Source organism: Musca autumnalis, unplaced genomic scaffold, assembly GCF_047663935.1.
Source record: "Musca autumnalis isolate F117 unplaced genomic scaffold, ASM4766393v1 scaffold_3, whole genome shotgun sequence".
NCBI lineage: Eukaryota > Metazoa > Arthropoda > Insecta > Diptera > Muscidae > Musca > Musca autumnalis.
The window spans coordinates 83,530,008-83,547,439 of record NW_027411866.1 but is presented as its reverse complement, the minus strand read 5'-3'; the positions used below and the strand labels follow the sequence as shown (position 1 = coordinate 83,547,439).

General features: G+C 35.6%; 1 protein-coding gene across 7 annotated transcripts in view; it reads right to left on the bottom strand.

The window, feature by feature from the left end:
- The window catches only part of Tob (Transducer of ERBB2), a 143,273-nt gene that overhangs the window by 122,687 nt on the left and 3,154 nt on the right, over positions 1-17,432 (bottom strand). The window contains exon 2 of one of the 7 annotated variants that reach the window (XM_073972243.1): positions 1,921-2,164. The exons of 4 other annotated variants lie outside the window; for them this stretch is intronic. The gene's annotated coding sequence lies outside the window, so the exon portion shown is untranslated. Of the gene's footprint in view, positions 1-1,473; positions 7,550-17,432 lie in introns of those variants that run through there. 2 more of the 7 variants (XM_073972244.1, XM_073972242.1) reach the window with 2 other exon arrangements.

Below are 17,432 nucleotides of genomic sequence, written 5' to 3'. Positions count from 1 at the left end.
CGATGCGAGAGGAGATCTTAAACTTCACCTTTTTCCTAGGGAGGTACCTGAAGGAGTGGACCGATATAGTCCATATCCCAACCTGATACATGACTGGATGAAATAATACGATGTGCAAAGTCTGCATCAATCATAAACTCCCTGCGAGAATTACCTTGCGGATTTGCCATTTTGGTTGGCGCGTCAGGGTTTCTTGGAGCTTTTAGGCCAATATCTCAGGAAGTATGGACTTACGAAAGAAAAAAATTGTACCGTCATAAAGGCTGTCGCAAGGACAACCTACTGAAAAAATTTCAAAACTATTCGAGAGGAGCTCTTAAACTTCACTTTACCCGATTTTGTGTGGGAGGTACCCGAAGGAGTGGACCGATATAGTGGATATTCAAACACGATCTACATCGCGAAGGAATAATACGATGTGTAAAGTTTGGAACAAATCGATTAATCTCCTCGAGTGTTATCTTTCACGGTTTCTTGGAGCTTTTAGCCTTCAAATTTTCTTGGAGCTTTTAGGCCATTATCTCAGGAAGTATGGGCTTGGGCCCAACAAAATTTACCGTCGTAATGGGAGCCGCAAGGACAACCTGCTTGAAAAATTTCAAAACGATCCGAGAGGAGCTGTTAAACTTTACTTTACCCGAATTTTGTGTGCGAGGTAGAAGAGGGAATGGATCGATATAGTCCATATTCGAACACAATCTATATCTCGAAGGAATAATACGATGTGCAAAGTTTGGAGCAAATCGATTGCTCCCTTCAAGAGTTATCGTTCACACCATTTTTTTAAATTTTTTAGGGGAGGTACCTGAAAAAGTGGACCGATATGGCCCATCTTCTTACTTAAACTAAGTTTGGACAAAATATTACGATACCCAAAATGTGGATCGAATGATCCGTTTAAGAGTTATCGTGCGCACTAGCCAAACAGACATACTTACGGACATGGCTAAATCGACTCCAATTGGTTTATGAGGCACATTTTTGTTCGTATAAAATTGTATATACTCTCGTTAGCCTTAAGGCTGAGGGTATAATAAGTGGTATGTTCCAAAACCTGTAAGAATCTACTAGTTTCAAAATTTGTACTATTTTTTCTTTTGTACATTTGAAAAGTTCTACAAGTTTTTATGCTAGTGCCCCACACACAAGGTCTTTTTTGAAAGGGTTACATTGTGACCGAAAAATACCAAACATAATTTAAATATTATTTTCAAAATATTCCTGTAAACATTTTATCCCAAGTTATCTCCAAAATGTAGGGCAATCTTGATAATTGAAAATATTTAGCACAGGTGAACTTCCGTAAAACAATGTCTAGAATGCAAACCAACAGAGATAGAATGCAAAACAATATTTGCAATTCCAACAATATTTGTTTACCATTGTTTTGGTTTTTTTAAAGCAAAACAATTTTTTTGCAATTATGTAATGAAACAAAAAAGAAGAAAGAACACTTGAACACTTTTTTCTTACACTTTAGGTCTCTTGTAATGTCGAGCTTGTATTTGTTGTTAAGAAATTAATTAACATTATTTTCTTTTCGTGTAAGCATTTTCCGCTGTTGCTGTTTTTGTTTTTTCTTGTTAAATACCCCGCCAATCTTCTTCACTTTGGTGGTCGATGGTTATATGGCATTTCAGAATTTTCGTCGCCATCACCGCCGCCACCGATTCGATTTAGTTCAACAGAGAGAAAACAAAAAAATTTACGTAATAGAAAATTGTTGTTTTTGAAAACATTTCCATTATTGAAATAGAGACACAGGCAACCGCAATGTCAGGCCAAACAAAAAAACACACACAACTAAATACATTTGTAAATTGTTATATTATTGGGAATGATGCGAGCAGGGGGATGGATGTTGAAGAGGAGATGTAGTAGCCTGGTTATCACTATGAGGAATAGAATTTATCCACAAACCTTTCTTTTGCTCTGTGCTTTTTTTTTTTCTTTCTTTGTTCCGCTCTTCTTCGTTGCACCTTCGAAATTCTTTCTGTTTGTTTCTTTGCCGTACCACCAGACGTATGAGTGATTTTCGTTTAATTCTTTATGCTTTTGTTTGTTTCTTTGTTTTGTTAATTATTTTTAAATGGGGAAAATTTATTTGGGATTATTTTATTTTGTTAACACGAAAACAGAATTTTTGGATTTGAATTTTTAACACCTTTTTTATGGGAAAATTTAACACATTTTTTGGTATAGAAAAATATAATAATTATTGAGGTAAATATTAACTTTTGTTATTGCACATAATTTGTTTAAGAATTTTGTTGTTGCTGTTGTGCTTTAATTAAATTTCAATAAATAACGAAAAAAGACTTGAACAGCTGACTTTTGTTGTTGTATTCTTTGCTTTTTTGGGGATATTCTTTTATTTGATATTTTCTTGTTGTTGTTGCTATTTTCAATTTAATTTTAGCTTTTAGCTGTGTTGTTGTTGTAGTATTTGTTGTATGTATGTATTGTTGTTGTGTTGTTGACTACTGGCAAACCAAAACACAAAACAAAACACTCTTCACCGTGTACAACGGACAACGAAACGACGATGATGATGAGCTGCAGCGTACAACGTACCACGACAACTGTTAACTACGACAGACGACAACAGAATATTGGGCCCGACTAGACCGAACGGTAAGTAGAGCAATAATTGTATGTGATTTTTTCGGTAGTGTGCTCTTCTTCTCTGCTCTGCTCAGTTCAGTTTGGCTCTGGCTCGTGTTTGTTGTCGACATCGTTTTGTTTGTTTGTGCTACGTCGTTGCCATCATATACTGTTCAGCGTGGATATGTGTGTGTGTGTTTGCCTTAACAGAGATAGTTGGGTTTAGGTTGCATGGGAGGCAACAACAGAGCCCAACTGTCAAATAACAGCAGCCCCCAACACGAACCACCACCTTTACAATACCCCCCAAAAAATCGAAAAACTCTGGTGACGACTGTGTCGACGTCTAACGATGTTCGATAAAAAAAAACATTTTTGTTTGTATTCTGTTAAATTTCTCTGTTATTGTTGTTATCGTTGTTTTTGTGTTTCTATATACTACATATATCCAAACTAAGTACAACGTATGCAGGTTATATCTCAGCTCTTGGTCGCCCTCACATTTGAGTAAATAATGTAGGAATATTTTGGGTGAGAGAAAAAGAAGATTGATGTAGTAGAGAGAACACAGACACAATAACGACATCAGTGAGAGACGAACGTCACAGAGAGAATAACTGAAGGGCATAATTATATTGAGTGAGGGTGGCAGGTGTTGTATTGTTACTGTTATTGTCGTTGTTGTTGTTATTATTGGGGTAGTTAGGCCTCCATGTGCTTGCTGTCCACACACTGTATCCCACAGACACAGCACCAAAACACTTGACATCGACGTCGCACTGTGTGGATGGATGCAATTACGAAGACATAACGTAGTGTACACAACGTGTTTTTTTGTTTTTTAAACGTCCGTCCCTACGTTCGTACTTGATATAAAAACAAATGTCAAATGATATAACTAACACAATAGAAAAGGAAGAAAGTCAATAATACGATCCTGAATAAAATCCAGTATGGTTTTTATCAGAATACTGACCCAAGTAAAGTAATTTTTTAAGTGCGGAATCAAGCGATTTGGTTCCAAATTTTGCAAAAATTTGTCCAAACTTAGATCAGGTTCGAAAAATGGACCATACCGGTCCACTCCTTCGTGTATCTCCTTCACAAAAGTTTAAAATTTTGCGTACCCTTGGACGACGGTACAATTTGTTTCGGGGATAAGTTCATACTTATTGAGATAACGTCCAAAAATTTCTTTATAACCTTGTCTTTGGTACCAATTCGGGCACGTCCCTCACAAAAGCTCAACATTTCTACTTTATTGCAATTTAAGGGTTTGCAAATTTTTGCCAAAAGTACTTCCTGTGGATTTGTTTATTTTGTCCAAACTTAGTTCGAAGATGGCCTAACTTAAGGCCTACTCCCGAATTGCTCTGATTTTTGTTCTTACATCTTGTATTCGCTGCTCCCAACCTTACGACGGAACAAGGAATATGTAAAAAAAACACCCAACGGTCGCCACCTATAGTGGCGCACGGTACATTCGAACGAGTTAAGCCTTTGTTATATTTTGTCCAAACTTAGTTTAAGTTCGAACATGGGCTGTTTCTGTAAATTCCTTCCTGAATATAGAAATTCCTAAATCGGTAAATTCCTACCCTCACAAAATTTCGGAGAGTGCAGTGCGAAAATACTGTCCATTGTTATACCCTCCACCATAATATGGATGGTAAATTAAAATTTGTCATTCCGTTTGTAACACATCGAAATATTCATCGGAGGCCCTATAAAGTATATATTTTTGAACAGGGTAAAATTCTAAGTCGATATAACAATGTCTGTCTTTCCGTATGTACGTCCGCCAGTCCGTCTGTTGAAATCAATACACAGCTCGCAATTTTTAAGATAGAGCTTTGTAATTTGGTACAGAAGTTTCTATTACTCCTAGGATGTTTGGTATTGCAAATGGGCTATATCGGTTCACGTTTTGATATAGCCCCCATAGAGAGGGACATCCGATTTTCGGTATTTTGAAGTTTTTAGCCTCATTATCATACCGACATGGCTGAAATTTGGCACTTAGACTTCGTTGGGGTACAAAACGTTCCTCCAGAAAGTTGTAGTTATAGGTCCACGCCTTCATATAGTCCCCATAGAACGGTACCTCCCGATTTTCGGTATTTTAAAGGTTTTGGCCTCATTATCACACAATATGGCTGAAATTTGGCACTTAGTCATCGTTGGGGGTATACAAATTTCTCCCAGAACTTTGTCGGTACAGGTCCACGCCTTAGTATAGCCCCCATGGAACGGTACCTTCCTATTTCCCGTATTTTGAAGATTGTGGCCTCAATATTCCACCCAAATATCTGACATTTGGTTTTTGGTCTTCATTTGTGGTATTAAACGTTCCATGTGGAATTTGTCGGTATATTTCCACGCCTTAGTATAGCCCCCATAGCACGGTACCTCCCTATTTCCTGTATTTTGAAGGTTGTGGCCCCAATATTCAACCCAAATGGTTGAAATTTGGTTTTTGGTCTTCATTTGGGGTATTAAACGTTCCATGTGGAATTTGTTGGTATAGGTCCACGCCTTCATTTAGCTCCTATAGAACGGTACCACACGATTTGCGGTATTTTGAACCGAAATGGCTCAAATTTGTTACCCACCAAAATGGCTGACATTTTGTATTTATTCTTTATTGGAGGTAAAAGCCTTTATAACTGAGATTCGCCCATAGAACGGTACTTCCCGATTTTCGTAATTCGGAAGGTTGTGACGTCGATATCCCACCGAAAGACTAAAATTTGCTATTTAGTCTTCCATGGGTTTATAAAATATTTCAGAAGATAATTATCAGTATAGGTCCGTGGGTTCCTATATCCTCCATAGAAGCGTATACCTTGATTTTCGGTATCTTGAAAGTTTTACCGAAATATCGGAAATTTTTTGAGTCTAAAAACTTTCCGCCAGAAATTTGTAGGTGTAGATCGACGTTCTGATACAGCCTCCATGGAACAGTGCCTCCCGAATTTCGGTTTTTTGAAGATTAGCCAAAATGTTTTACCGAACTTGCTGAAACTTGGTACTTAGTCTTCTTTATAAACGAAAGGAATCTATTCGTTCCATTTTAATTCAATACGACTGGTTGTGGGTGACACCGTGGTGCAATGGTATGCACACCCGCTTTGCACTCATAAGGTCGTGGGTTCGTTTCTCCGGCCAGGCAACATCAAAACACTTTTCAACGGTGGCAAAATACCCTTCAGTAATGTTGGCGACATTTCCTGAGTATTTCAGTCATGTAAAACTTCTCTACAAAAGTGGTGTCTTAGACACGCCGTTCAGACTCGGCAATAAACTGTAGGTCCCATATCTTGAACTAATATGAATTGGGGCGCACTCATTGATATGAAAATTACATTTTTCGTGCTCAATAAGTGGCTATAACCAATTAACTCTAATCTGGGTTTTACAGTGGCTTTAATAAAATATATTGTTATCATTTAAATATTAAGTTTATATCAAAACTTGTATATGTATGTACATGTGTACACGATGATACACATTTCACTACAGCACATTTTTGATGGTAGTAGCAATTTGATAATTCTCAATGAGTGACGATTATGATGTTTTGAAATTATGTTGTTCATATGTTTGTATGTACGAATATTCGGTTTGTTGTTACAAGTAATTACTATTTACTTTTATGGGTCGTGATGTTGCTGTTGTTGTTGTCGTCGTTGTTGTCAATTGAAATGCATGTCAATATTTAGTTTAGTGTGTGTTTGTTCACTCAGACCTTGTTTATGATGTTTATGCGATGCATTGTGGAGGCGAACATCGGTGCTCTTGGGACACAGCATGCCTCCGTTTACTTAGGTCGTAGTGGTAATAATGTTACATTTGCATAGCAAAGCTGCTGGCATATGTTTTAAGAGCGTTATGTTAGTGATCTTGAGATAAATTATGAACTAGATCTAGATATTGTTTATGAAAATACATTCAGAGATAGGCTTAAAGTGATAACAGATGGGGAGAATTCAATAATATTGAAATCTGTTGCACCCATAAATAATTTTAATATAAACTAGGGTTCCCCAGCATACATACTTCGAAGGTATATTTGACTCAATAGATTTTTAGGGCGTCCATTTCACTGCTTACTTGCTGAGATGTTTTCTCAAGGTCACTTAGTAAAACAACCCCACTTCTAGCTTGTATAATAGCCAACTAATTAAGAAAACAAAAGTCTTACAATAATATCAGCAGCAACAACAACATTATAATTATCCATTCAAACATATTTTCTTTATTACTTTGGCTATTTCAAAGCTGATTTTCCTATCTCAAGTTAGGTATAAATTAGAAAACTTTTCACTTGTAATAATGACAAACTTAGTGAAAAACAACAATAAATATTATAAATACATAGTGTAAAGGGAACAAAAACAACATTAAAAAAGCAACAACAAACAACTCTCTTTCAATTCCATTTCAATTGATGTCTGGGGATTAAAAGCGTATGGCCAAAGGCTGCTCGTCCCCGTTGGCATTTAAAAATTAAGACCGTCTATTGTTTGGCCACATTTTTATGTAAATGACTACAACCCCCCAAAGGATAGATAGAAGGTGTTTTGAAGGTCATGCTTATGATTGGCATATGTATATTTCACAAAAAAAAAAAAGCAAAAACAAATCATACTTAGTCATTCAGTTAGGCTGGTACGAAATACACACAAATCAATCGCCAGGTTTATTCTTGGCAAATGGTTTCCCTAAATCCAAATCATAGCCTTGGCAAATGGGTACCAACAAACAGCTATTAATCATTTGGATTTTCTTATTGATATAAGAAAGTTGTAGACATCAATTTCAGCTGATATATATAAAAAATTTCTTCAATTGTTACGCTGATAATAGGTGGCTGTCTCATTTCGCAACCAAATACACCCAAACAGACATTAGCATATCCTTTTTTGTTTAGCAAAATAAATATGTCTGCTTGTATGCAATACATACACATATATATATTTATGTAAATCTTGTCTGGAATATTATCGTAAAAACTTATTGTATTCTTACTGAATAAAAACCCAAATTTATTTTTTGGGAGTTCAATTTAAAAAAAATCCATTAAAATAAAATTTATGCATGACGAGCGAATAAAATTTAAAGGAATTGGGATTATGTTGAAGTTAGTTGAGGGGAAATAATTACAAAATGAAACAAAATCGGTAAAAATATCAATTATGTATGTATAACCATAAGAATAAATCACAATAACTTTATAAATAAATTTATTCGTTCAGCCTAGTGAAGCTTTGCAAGGCATCGGGGACCAGTTATTCAAAATCTTTTTTTCAGTGTCCAAAATTCTGTAACTTTTGCAATAATAACACTAAAATGCAAAAATTGACAAAACAAGTAAAAAGCGTTAACTTCGGCCTGGTCGAACTTTTCATATCCTCCACAATGAAATATTCTGAACTAAAATGGAATAATTAATTTTCTTACTTTCACGAAACCAATGCGCAAAATTTTAGCTGGAGAAGTTTCTGGGGCCCAAATACCTAATTTTAGCTAATTCGGCCAGCTAAAATCTTGAGAATATCTGAAATCGGGCGGCTATACCACAACGTGGTATACCCACAATGTTTAATCGAAAGTTTTTACCCAATAAAAAATAAAAACCTGAACCAGGGACCAGGGACGTACGCAGGGGGGGGGCACTGGGGGCCCGGCCCCCCCCGAAATGGTTTGGTCGACTAAAATTTTTTGAGCTACTTTAAGAAATTATTACGTTTTTCACTAAAATAATTTTTTACTTTTGGAAATTTTAAATGAAAACTTAGATTGTTCTGAATGTCATGTACTAAAAATTTATTTATGAACAAGTTGTCTAAGAAATATTTAAAATTTTTTGTTTGAATACTCTTTTTGAGAAAACTTCTAGTAAAATCTGTATTACTTCTTTTTCTCACGTAATTTCATTATCAAATAATAAAGGGTAGAGGAATTCTAAAATAAATATAAAGGTCTTGAGGCTCTAAACTCATTCTGTATTCAAAAAATTACGTGTTTAGTACTGTGTGGATTGGAAGTGCATGAAATGACAAGTTTACTGGACAAAATGTACGATATGTCAAGTGTTTTCCGTGGAGCATATATCTAAAACCAATAAGAAAATTGTTTTACTGTCTTAATTTTTTATTATTTATTTTATGGAGAAGAATTTATTGTTGTGCGTCATAAAGTGCTAATATATGCTATAAGTAGCATACCCACCTGAATTTTTTCCTATCATTAACAAAGTTGTAGCTGAAAACAACCGCAAACAAAATTAATGCTCAAACATTGGTTAAATGGTATTCTGCTGTAATTTCGGGCTTTAGGCTGACAATAAATATGTACCTCATCGAAATAATGGCCTTTGACTTCTCATATGTTTCGACAAAATCCGCTTCAAATAATTTGGTGTCGATTTAGCCCAGTTCTTTCGTCTGTCTGGCTCGAGCGCATGATTACTCTCGAACGGATCAACCGAACTTTAAGTCATATCGGTCCAGTCCTTTTTTCTCACAAGTCTACCTTTGTCGAAGGTCCAAATCGATTTCTTCAGGACATAGATTAGGTTCGAATATGGATTATATCGGTTCACTCCTTCAGGTACCTCCCATACAAAGATTTCACCGAAACTTTGAACATCCTAAAATTACTTCCGAACGTTCATATGTATATCAAGTACCAAGAGGGTCTATATGGGACAACATCTTCGGATACTTCCCTCACAAAATTTCAAAATAAGTGCAATATAAGGGTTGTTCGAGAATTTATTGGACATTTTTGCCAATGCTACTCCTTGCGGTCTTGTTTACAGCGATATTCTATTTTTCGTGGGTAAGTCGATGCTTCCCGACATAACGGTTCAAAAGCTCTAAATCTTACTATGACCTACTAAAGGGATTGACACGATAACTTTCAAAAGAAATGACTTCCAAAGTTAGGTCCACTTCCAAAATGGACCATTTTTGCAGGTATCTTCTCCACAAAAGTGCAAAATTCTGAAACTCCCTGACTACACAATTTTTAGGACAGAGATATTGGTTATGAAGCCCTATTCGATCTGTCTATAGATTAAAGTCAATACTTTTAAGACTGATACTTTTTTTACTTATTTTCGAAAAGTGCATAATCTTTGGTCATAATCCTTGAAAAGATTTAAATGTCATCGAGTTCATTAAGGTAGAAATAAGGCGGAACAACCATTGGGATATCAGATGGAGCTTTTCCGACTTAACCTATTTTGTCAGGACTTAGCTAAAATTTTGCCGAGCCCGAATGTGGGTTTCGTAGTCTCAAACAGTACTGCGTGTAGAAATCGGAGTATATGAATCGTAGTTGGTATCGCCCGACTCCTGATAAAAATGTTTTCTGTTCTAAATGCCTGTTCCAGAACTTTCAAGAATCTACAAATTTTTACTACTGAAAATGAGTAGATTATTGTAGTACTGGAACAGACCATAAATGTAATTTTCTGAATCAGTTGCATGGACTCCATAACTTCTGGTAAAATAGTAAAGTTTTCGTGTTTTTATGACATAAAAGAATATTATTTTCTTACAAAAGCTGGCACTGTTTGATTGAAAATTTTCGGTACAAGTCTAATTTGCACTCGGGGATTCGAGTTATTCTTTTTTGGAGTTATTTATTTCAATTAATTAATGTTATACAAATAACATTAATAGGCTTTTCAGATAAATCTTCTTATCAGCATCAGTCCTCGCGGTAAAATGTGTCCATTTGATAACTTAATAAGCCAAAAGTAACAGTAATGTGTGATATATGGATATGTACTTGGAAGAATAAGAAATACTGTAAATCTTTGAAATAGAATCGAAACTGCCAAATAAGAGCTACTTTGGTTAACAATTCCGGAATACACCAAAACGTAAACCTACAAGTGTAATATTGATTTGAAAGATTTTTTAGTTATTGCGTCAATTCTGTTGGAGAATTTGGTTAAAAACTTCAAAATACCAGGCGGAACTTTTGTATGGGACTATACTGAACGTATTATAAAATGCTGCATTTTACTCTGTTCCAAATTTCAAACTTATATCTATAATATTGTCAACTCTCTCTATTGAAATTATATACTTTGTGTCAATATTTCATATAAAATCAACTAAACCCCTTTTAAAATAGCTTTATGTAACGCTACACAACATTTTTTAATTTCATGATTTTTGGTCAAGTTGGGCCCCCCCCCGAAATGAAATCCTGCGTACGTCCCTGCCAGGGACCATACCAATACGTGGGCCTATCTTGATCAATCTTTGTGGAGAAGTTATGTGAACACTGGGAACCTCAAATGTCAGATTGCAGGCAGTGGGCCTTTACCAAAATATGCACGTATGTTAACAATTTTTGGTGCAGAAGTTTTGTGACCACTGGGAACCACAAATGTCAAGTTATAGATACGAGTAGTGCGGACAAACAATGTAGCTAAAATTCTCATCGTTTGGATAACGAGGTGAAAACCTTATAAATACCTGAAATTGGGAGGAACCGTTATATGGGGCTATAACAAAACGTGGACCGATATAGCCCATATTCGAACTTGATCTGTTTATACTAAAAATACACATACTGGTGCAAAAATATAGCATTTTAGCTCAATTATTGCGGACGCTAGAATGATTACAATGGACGGACAGATGGACATGGCTAGATGGACTCAGAATTTTACACTGACCAAGAATACATGGTAAAAAGCAAGTTTATTCTCCATTTGAAAAAATTACGAAACCGAGAATACAGAGATTGGGTATATACAGTGACTGTCACTAAAAAGGAAGCAACCTGAAATAAAAAATGTAAACGTCGATAACTTGAAAACGAGTTGAGATTTTTTAACAATTCAAAAACAATTTTTTAGGCCGAAGAGTTGTCTTTAAGATGTCATACAAACATGTTCAGTTTACAGTACCGTTATACTAAAATTTTACCAGTTGAACTTAATATGTATTTACTGGTTATACCCTACACCACTATGTGGAAAGGGTATTATAAGTTTGTTTTGGTAAAAATTCATGTAACACCGCGAAATATTCGTCGGAGATGCCCAATATGGTATATCATATCTCGGCGAGATAAAGCGATTTTGAGATGTGTGTCCGTCCGTCCGTGTGTCAAACTCCAGGCTGCAATTATGGACCGATCGTCACGAAATTTGGTATGAAGGCCGGTTTCACATCAGAATAGATCGCTATTTTAATCGGTGATGATCGTGAAATATTTAGCGGGTGAAATGCACCAAAAACATAATTTTTATCCGATTTTGTAGCTGCTCTGTAGGTCGCAATAATAGTCCGATCGCCTCGAAATTTTAAATAAGTAAGAGTATATGACAAAGAAGAAGCTTGCAATTTGAGATGGCGATCAGATAATATTTAGAGGGTAAAATGGACCATTACTTTTGTATGAAAAATAAAAAAATATGTTAGGTCTATATTTTATTTCCTGGAGGACATATACCGGCAAAATAGCCTACATATGAAAAAAGAACTACTGACCTTTCCTTCTGATGCTAATTGCAATAACGAGTCTGCTAGATAACGGGCTTACTGCTTAATATATAATGTGTTTTGTGTAGAGAACCACATATTCCTATTCCCAGTTTTTGCATCATTGCAAATTACATGGTGCACTAACGTTTTAATTGTCCAATTGGATTTTTATACATATGTACTTTGCAGGATGGGTAACTTTGCCACCTCTTTGCAAAACTATTCCCCATCCAGGCAAAATCATTATTATTTTAGCTTGGTGTGATACGGTACCAGAATCCACAATGTTATTTATTACAATTACAATATTTTTATTTGTTCCATAAAGAAATTTTGATTTGTGAAAAGCTAATTCCCAGTGGTAACGGTGTAGAGTATCAGATGGTCGGCCCTGTCCGACTATAGCCTTGGCTTACTTGTTTTGTTTAAATTTAGTGATGCTATACTTTAACTCATTAAATTTTACAACAACAAACAACATTGAAAAAGTGTGCCAAAACAAACAAAAAACCAGTTATCAAATTTTAACCCTAAGGGAAGTAATTTTTTAACTAATGACATCGAGATTATATTTGTTAAATAATTTCGAGTTTAGATGTGATACATACACGCGTGCTTTTATACCCTACATCGCTAGAGGAAATAGTCCCATGGTTATTTTTGACGATGGACATAGTATAATATTCATATCGGTTTGTCTGCCCATATATTTTTGTTATCAAATTACAGGTTGCATTTATTATCTCATATCCTAATTAAAATTGAGGATGGTCATTTTTGGTTCAAAGTAGCAAAGAGCAATTGCTTTGGTAAGAATCGGTTCAGATTTTTATATAGCTCCCAGATATAATTTTTTTATCAATTTGTGGTATTTGATGTACCAAACACCCTCTGTGTGAGATTTGGAAAACGAGACGGAATGTGATCTAGAAATAATTTCACAAACTTATTTTGAAAACGGTTCAGATTTGGATATAGCTTCTATATATATTTTTGTCCGATTTCAGTGGAATGGAAAGATTTTGATATAGCTCCCGGTTTCGTGTATTTGAGGCACTAAACAAAAAATAGACAGACATTTTGGTGAAATTTGCAAACGTGAAGGAAAGAGCCGGCCCACCGGGCCTCCCCCTAACTACGACGGTACCCTCCACCATATAATGGAGGGTATATTAAGTCTGTCATTCCATTTGTAATTCCTCGAAATAATCAGTTTGTATATATTGTTACGAATGTAACTGAGAGGTTTAAGTTAATTTAGTTCAATTTTCGTTAATTTAAATATTTGAATTATAAGCAATTACTTTATTTGAATCGGGTTACAACAATTTCTATTGGATATATACACCATTTTAATATTTTCTTGATCAGCGTGCAATTTCCATCTAAAATTGGGTCCACGTTTTGGTATGCCCCATATAACGCCCTAATTTTTAAGGTATTAATTTGCAGAGGTTAAAATACACTTCTTTCAAAATATAGGTCAACGTTTTGGTATAGCGCCATATAACGGTACCACCCTAATTCAGTTATTTTCACGGTTTGATAAAGCCCCCATAGTACGGTATCTCCCGATTTTCGGTATTTGAAAAGATTTAGCCACATTATTCTCATTCACATTATATAGTCTCCGTGTGAGCTATAACATATTTCTGCACAGAATTGTCGGTATGGGTCTTCGTTTTAATATAGCACCTGTAGGACGGTACCGTCTGATTTTCGCCATTTTTAAAGTTTTAGCTGCATAAACCAACCCAAATGGCTAAAATCTGGTTCCAATATAATTGACGTTGAAAGGACATAAACATTTCGGCCCGGTCGAACTTAACTCCGCTGTTATACCCGATCGAGTCAATTTATGCATGTCTGTCCGTCCGTCTGTGGTAATCACTCTAGCATCCACAGTAATTGAGATAAGACGCTGAAAATGTGGAAAGATGTCTATTTCGAATATGGGGCTATATAAATCCACGTTTTGGTATAGCCCCCATAATACGTTTTCAGGTATTTGAAAGTTGTTAACTATATTTTCAGACGGAATTAGTTTTAATTTCACATTTAAGGTTCCTAGTGATCAAAAACTTATCTACCAAACATTTAGGCCATAGGTCCATGTTTTGGTATAGCACCTACATAACGGTACCGACCAAAAATTGTTAACATAAGTCAATGTTGTGGTATAGCCCCATATAAAGTGTTTTGAGGAGTTCAGTTACAGTTGTTGATCGAATCTAATTTGGCATTTGAAGTTCCAGCGACCAAAAAAATTCTCCACCAAACTTGTCAACATAGGTCCATGTTTTTAAAGGCACCATATAACTGTACCTCCCGACTATCGACATTTTGAGGATTTTAGCTACAATTTTTAACCGAACTAACTGCATTTTGACATTTGAGGTATCCAGTGGTCACAAAACTTCTCCACCACACATAGCGGTACCTCCCGATTTTCGATATTTTGTGGATTTTGCTACAAAACTAAAAACGTTTGACATATGTCCGCGTTTTTATATATAACGGTATCTCCCAATTTCAGGTGTTTTTTGAGAAGTTTAACTGCATTTGTTGACAGAACTATCTGCTCGAGTGCACGATGGGGCCAATGGCAGGTTTTTGAGGCAAAAAGCCATTTTTTCAAGTCAGTGATTGAAATCAAATAATAAATGTAAATGTAATATTAGATGTGGTCAATAATTTGTTGTGTCAGTAAGTGATGTTTTTTGATGTAGTCTGTGGTATCGTCCATGTGTTCTTTGGAGTAGAACTTTCGGTATCGGGGTGTATTCTCGTAAAAATATGTATCTGGTGAATGGTGACAATGCCGGCTAACAGATTTTGGAAAGAAATTTTGCGTATACATGCGAATAAAAAAATGATCAATTTCCAGATTTCGTAAAACTTAAAAATTTGGATATTTTTAATTTTTGGTTGGAAAACCAGCGAAAACCTATGCACGTTATAGACTGGATTTCTGCAAAAATTTAATCGAGGTGTTAAAGACAACTACGTGATGGGAGTTAAAAAAAAAGTTTATAACATTTGTGCACGCCTTAACCAAAAATGGATAAAAAATTGGAGGTCAAAAAATCGCGTATTACAATTTGAAAGCTTATGGTTAGCTAGCGACACAGTATTTACGCTAGAACAAGGTAATGATACAAAGAAGAGAGGGCGCCCTAATGTGGATTATAGTGAAGGAAGAAAACTTGCTTCGGAAGTCTCCTATGAACACAATTTGTCAAAAGAACCATATATAAACAATATACATATAAACTCTGTTCTCAAGGAAGTTCGGTATCAACCAACTAAATGAGAAAACAATTAACTTCGACAGAGAAAATTTATGAACGATATATCCAAATCTGAACCGATTTCAATATGATGTCTCAATATTGTTTCCTACACCAAATTCCGTGAGACACTTTAAATTTCATTATAATTGGACATATATAGCGTGATTGATGCACGAAATATCTAAAATCGGGTGAAAATATATGGAAGCTATATACAAATCTGCCACAACAACAACATCCTAATACACCTGAAGATCGGCTTTACCACCCGTGAAACGTAGTGTAATGGTTGGATGCGTGGGACTTCGGTAGACTCCAAATTTGTCAATGTATCTCTAAAGGCCTTACAGCTTAACTCGAAAGAGAATTAATTAAATATCACTATAAATGGCCTTCGCCTTAATAAGGCAAAAATAAAAAATAATTTCAGCATGAGCCAGGCTGGGATGCGAACCTGGGTCTCCGACAACTGAGTGTCAAGGTTGCCGGCGTCTTAGCGTTCTAAGCCACCATCAACTTGTCAAAACTTTAGTAGACAATAATTGATGATCAAATCAAAAAATAAAATCTTCTGATATAGAAGAGCAATTACTAATGATGTAGGAATAAAACTTACCGTAGTATTTGTGAACATTGAAAAATGGGATTACCAAGCAAGACTATAGGAAAAGTGTGGAGTTTCAATTAACTGACATAATTTCGCATATACATTTATCTAATGAAGTGCGATATATATACTACTTTCCAAGCTTTGCCTTCGTCTGCCACAACAACAACATCCTAATACACCTGAAGATCGGCTTTACCACCCGTGAAACGTAGTGTAATGGTTGGATGCGTGGGACTTCGGTAGACTCCAAATTTTTCAATGTATCTCTAAAGGCCTTACAGCTCAACTCGAAAGAGAATTAATTAAATATCACTATAAATGCCCTTCGTCTTAATATGGCAAAAATAAAAAATAAAAAAAAAACGATTTTGATATAATTTGTCATACTTTTTTCGATACCTGGCAGAATTCAAACATTTTAGATTTCATCGAAATTGGACAGAATTTGCGTGTTTGTTGCACCAAATACCTCAAATCGGGCGAAAATATATATGGGAGCTATATCGAAATCTGAACCGATTTCAAAATAACTTGGCAATTTTTTTTCTTGTCCGAATTTTGTGACATTTCCCAAATTGTTTCAAAATCGGAGAGAATTTGAGTGTTTGGTGCAAAAAATACCACAAATGGGCGAAAATATATATGGGGCATAGGCCCCAAATCTGAACCGATTTCAATATAATTTAACAAACTAATTTCTAGTCCGAATTTGGTGACATTTTCCAAATTGCATCAGAATCGGACAGAATTTGCGTGTTTGGTGCACCAAATACCTCAAATCGGGCGAACATATATATGAGAACTATATCTATATATGAACCGATATCAACCAAATTTGGCAGATTAGTTTCTAGGCCGATTACAAAAATCTGCACGAAACCTTTCATCGGTCCTACCGTGCAGTGGTCACCAAATATTTTCAACGTAGGTGCATGTTTGGGTATAGTCCCCATATAACGGTACATCCAGATTTTAGGTGTTTTGAGGAGTTTAGCTACATTTGGTGACCTAACTATCTGTAATTTGACATTTGAGATTACCTGCAGTCACGAAACTTCATCACCAAAAATTGTCAACATAGGTCCACGTTTTGAATTCACCGATATGAGTTTTTATACCCTATACCACAATGTGGAAAAGGGTATTATAAGTTTGTTTTGGTAAAAATTCATGTAACACCGCGAAATATTCGTCGGAGACCCCCAATGTGGTATACCAATCTTCATATCTCGACGAGATAAAGCGATTTTGAGATGTGTGTCTGTCCGTCCGTCCGTCCGTCCGTCCGTCTGTCCGTCCGTCTGTCCATTATAAATTGTAAACACGCTCCAGGCCGCAATTATGGACCGATCATCACGAAATTTTGTATGGAGGTCGGGTTCAGATCAGAATAGATCCCTATTCTTA